This window comes from Pogoniulus pusillus, chromosome 1 (genome assembly GCF_015220805.1).
Source record: "Pogoniulus pusillus isolate bPogPus1 chromosome 1, bPogPus1.pri, whole genome shotgun sequence".
Classification (NCBI taxonomy): Eukaryota; Metazoa; Chordata; class Aves; order Piciformes; family Lybiidae; genus Pogoniulus; species Pogoniulus pusillus.
In genome coordinates, this window is record NC_087264.1 from 36657371 (window position 1) to 36662524 (window position 5154).

The 5154-nt window shown below is 40.8% G+C and overlaps 1 protein-coding gene across 4 annotated transcripts in view; it reads right to left on the minus strand.

The window, feature by feature from the left end:
* Positions 1-5154, minus strand: part of STRN3 (striatin 3) — a 60829-nt gene that overhangs the window by 55053 nt on the left and 622 nt on the right. The gene's annotated exons all lie outside the window — the stretch shown is intronic.

The following is a 5154-nucleotide window of genomic DNA, read 5'->3' on the forward strand; positions in this document are numbered from 1 at the left end:
TGCATTTCACAACTGCAGAATCTGCATTTCCTACCTGGAAACTCTGCATGTTCTATTACAACTTAGGCCCCTAATAACAATCAGAGTTTGTTTATTTAAGCAAAACAGTATTAAAACAGCACTAAGTGCATTTTCAACTCATCAAACCAAAGCATTTCAAAGCTACATCATTCGTCATGAGAATGTAAGAATAGCTATGTTTGGTCAGACAAACCAATCTCAGTAACCACTTACAACCACAAGGAAACAGACAGCACCACGGGAGTAGCATAAAGTCAAAAGAATAAACCTCAGAAAACATTCCAAATCTCCAGAAACTTGTAAATCAAAATTATTTGGAGTCAGAGTTAATAGTTTTGAATTTAGACATCCTCAGGGATGGTTCTTCCATTAACTCATCCAAACACTTTTCGACCCAGGAACACATTATTATCTCCAACAGCCCCCTGCACAAAATTCCACTAATTCCTGAAAAGCCAGGGATTTTTGAAAATATTTTACTTCATGCTTGCTAGCTGCTGAGACACTGATTCTTTCACCAAGCTAATGAATGATAAAGAATCATAGAATCAACCAGGTTGAAAGAGACCTCCAAGAACATCCAGTCCAACCTATCACCCAGCCCTAGCCAGTCAACCCTTATAACTGTTTTCACTTACAATCTAACAGGAAAACTAATTGCTTGTCAAAACCAAGGTGAAGCCTATGCCATCACATCAATTGTTCCACCAACTTTGAGAGAAACATTTCTAAAATTATACTTCCCCCCCTTCAAACCTGCAACAAAGTAAAACAAGCTACATATAGTCAAATATTTAACAGTTGATTGTTGCTACTTAAGTGCTGAAGCCTTGAAAAATGCAGAAACAGTGCAAGAGTGTATCTCTGCTTCCAATGTAGCCTCATTTAGTTCCGATGGACACATTCACACATTTACATATTTACAATTATATGTGAAGTGTTTGATTTAGATAATCACCTGAAAGATAATAATCTGAGACATTTCCTGGAAGACAGACATTTTTAAAATTTAAGAATATCCTATTGCAATTCTGCAGTATTTATGGGGTTCCCAAAGTTGATAAAAACCCTTTAATGAGCTGCTCACTGCCTCCCAAGAGAAACAAAACCAAAAAGAAACAAGTAAAATGTGAAATATGTGGTTTGTTTTGGTTTGTTGGTTGTTTGTTGGTTTTTTTTAAGATCTTCTGTAAACCACACAAAATGGTATGTAAGAAAATGTTTCCATGTCACTGAACAGTTGGGGAGGGGGAAGCATTTGTAAAATTATGTAAACTAGGAACTTCATCAGCGTCACTAAAGTCATTTTGTAAGATAGAAAGTGTATTAGCAGCCACATCAATCTCGATGCATGTCTGAGTTAAAGATGCATATAATTTGTATCAAAATTTTAAGCACTTTGTTCTGACTGTTTATATTTATTCTTCCTATTCATTATAACATTTGGAAGCAGTATCTACTGTTGATTCTCTCTCAACACCTTCTTGTGCTCTTTTGAAGTATCTAAGTACTCAATCTTGTTTCCATCTCCTTCAGAAAATGTGTATAAACTGAACAACTGAGGCCTTTATTCCAACCAAGTACTATCTGCCTGTAAATCCTGAAAGAAAGTAGAACTCTGTTGATACTCCCCACAAAATCTCATGTTTTACTGGTACTTCTTTCTCACAACCTTATCTTCCTCTCACAGTTTCAATAATGCATCTCCAAACTGTTTTTCCCCCATCAACATTTTTTTCAGAGACTACAGAGATACCACCTAAAAGAAAAAAATTCTAATAAATACTTAAGATCCAATAACATGAGCTTGCTATAACTCCTCTAAGGTACATAAACATCCTAGAAAACAGAGACTGAACTTATTTCAGTAAAACACTTAGTGACAGCAAGGTCATTACAATGACAGATCAAAATTACAGTACAAATTATCCGTATTGTTACAGTGAAAATGATTACTCTATTTATAGCCATTTTTTTCCCCCTTCACAGAACTGAGAACAGATCCAGTCTGCTACTTCAAGCAAATAAGACACTATACAAGGCCAGGCTATTTCAATAAAGCAGAGAGAAAATGCTAAGTTACTGTAGCAGCCAGCAGTACAAGTGAAAGAAAAAAAAATGTACTATGTTTCAAATGGTGTACTCCATACACTCGATGTTTCAATATCTGATATTGATTTTGCAAATAATTATGCTGCTTCTCTGGTGCACACAAAATAGCTGGAAGAGGTAGTGTGAAATTATAAATAGTTCAGATTCCAAGTCTGATGTGAATGCAGACTTCAGTCTACTAATACAAGACTTCTTCAGGTACAAAGGGTTGAGACTCTCAGTCATATGTGATGCAATCCCCAAAACAATGGAGCAATATTTACTTTAATTATAAAAATGTGTCCCATGCAGGTAGAACAAAAGAACAAGGAGTTAATTACAAGAGCCAAGAAAGAATAAACTCAGTGCAGATCATCTCTCCCTGCATGCAAAGAGCATTCTTACTAGGGGTGGGCAAATCTTCCAGTCACTTGAACTCTACTAGGGAAAAAAAAGAGTGGGTGGGGAAATGACTCAAGAATGTCATTAATTTCATACCACAGATAAGGAAGTATCTTATGCTTTGGAAGAATGAAAGTGATAAATTCAGAACAAGTAAATAAAATCAGACATATTGCTAAGTCATGTAATTTTCTGCATACTTTTTATAAAGCATCATTTGTGAAGTTCCTGTATTAATTTAGAACTTGTAATTGCCAGCACTAGGGATTACATTTAGAGAGCTTCCTGTCATGTTGAAAGAAATAAATTACCTGTGTGAGGAAAGCTGTATCTAAAACCACCCAACTCTCATACTATCGTATTAACCAGCTACTGTCACACCGCTCAAGTTGTGGTTTTGTCTCTTTAAACTCAGGAAGCCTCAAATACCAAAAATCTCAAAGTATCACACAAATAACCACTCTCAACAGTTTAAATGGAAAAACTGCTTTTGGGAGCTTTATTAGTTACAAATATATATTAGGACTTTACAAATTCTTGCCAACAGCAAAAAAACAAAGGCCTAGGGAATACATCTCTTGCAAAAATATTCTCAATGCATTCCTGATCAGTCATCCCCACTGTACAGGTTGACATTTAAAATCCAAAGGCAATGCCCTCCCCCCCTTCAATCCTGGGCTTCCAACGTTATTAAAAAAACCCACAACTACCCTCATGAATATGCACTCTGAAGTGACTATGCTGTCCCTTCCCAGGACCTGATGCACACGAGGTACAATGAATCAACACATACACAGCTAGGGTCAGAACTACTACAGTACATAAGCAACTGAGGCAGCGTGGCCATGGGTGATAAACGGAGATTGCAAACAAAAGCTACAGATTTGGCAAGAACACATCAGGGTGTCTAGAGGCCACATAAGTCCGCAACAGCACTTTCTCAGTCAGAGATTTTACAGTCTCAGAACTGAGTTTTAGAGTACAGAATGTAATACTTAATTTTGAATTAACACACCCTTATTTAAAACAAATATTTCAAGATAATTTTGCTTGCTAATGAACAGCACGAAGCAATTTATTTAAAAACATAGTACTATACTAAGACACTAGAGAAAACAAGAGAAACAGTTAATTGTACGCTGCTAAAAAATGCCTTCAAATGTCTACCAAACTCATTTTAAAAACTGTAATTCCACAAGTCTGAAAATTACCTGGTAAGATAAGCAGTAAGTAAAGGAAATAGTAAAACATTTTGTTTCCCTTGGTGGTTTAAAAAACAAAACAAACCAACAAATTCTGAATTATAGCTGCAACAAAACCTGTGCAGATTGATGGCTTATTTCAGCACTGACAAGTCTTGAAAGAACTGCCCAGGCTCAGGTATAGTACTTGGTTCTGAAATCTGCAACTAAATACCTTTCAAACACCGGATCATGCATCATGCTATTAAGAATTCTAATTACAGTGCAATTTGATGGAATGCCACTTCAAGACAGTAAGTACAAAAAAACACCAAAAATTCTTCAGAAGCAATTAAGCCTCTCTCTTTTGACCGCTGCTGTCTACATTTCTGCCTTATAAAAGAATAATGATTCCTGCAAGGATACCTTGCATCCAGTGGATTTTATAATCTGGACATAAACGTCCCGTAGTCTTTGCATTACTTTATTTTTTAAACGTAGAAGTATTCGGAGATATCGTTCCTATTACTAAAACCAAATATTAATGGCAAGAGAGCTATACTGGAAGCTCAACGCTTGCGCTCCCTGTCCCTAATTATTCAATCTTTGTTCCTGACACCAAGTCTGCACTTTCATGTATATTAAAATGACCATGCCGCAGGCCCATCAACTCCTCACTATTCTTATGTGGCTCTCCCATAAGAAACTTCCGAAGAAAAGAGACTTTCTAGAAAGTGAGCACACGCTTAGCCTGTCTCAAAGCAGAGTGCCTGGTCCAGTCTCTTACTTGAGATTTATCTGAACACCCTTTCCCCGTCCTCTCCCTGCTCAGGAAACAGGCACTCCTGCTTCTTCGAGGCTCCCTCTTCCAACCCCAAAGCAAGTGCTCGCTGAGCTGGGGGGAGGCGCCAACCCTCCCAGTCCCGGAGCTCTTGCTCCCCATAACCCGCACACAGGGCTGCGCAGGCCGCCGGCCCGGAGAGCGCCGGAGTCGTTGTGCTGAGGGAGCCGATCGCAGCTGTCAAAGCAGAGCGGGAGGAGGATCATCTGCCCCGCGCCGCAGCAGCGCCCGCCCGCCCTTGCCTGGCCGCTCTCCGGGCCCCGCAGCGCCAGCACGGGCGAGAGGCCTGCGGAGCCCGGGCTGCCTCCGGAGCCAGCAGCCCAGGCGGGCGCCATGCTACAAACCAAAATGGCTGCCCCAGGGAAAGGAGCCCTGCTCGGGCCGTGAGGGGCTGCGCCTCCGCCGGCCGCCGATGCCGCTTCGCCCGCCGGACCTCACCCAGGTCCTCGCTACCGTTCCCAAGCCGCAGCGACCGGGTGGGCCTCAGAAGCCCGACGGGCTCCACTCAGCCTGAGCAGCTTTGCGCTCGCACCCATGCGCGGCCCGGCCACCGGAGCCCACCGACCTCGTCCCAGCCCGCGCCTGGTTCCGCAGGGAACCTGTTCTTATTACCCGTAC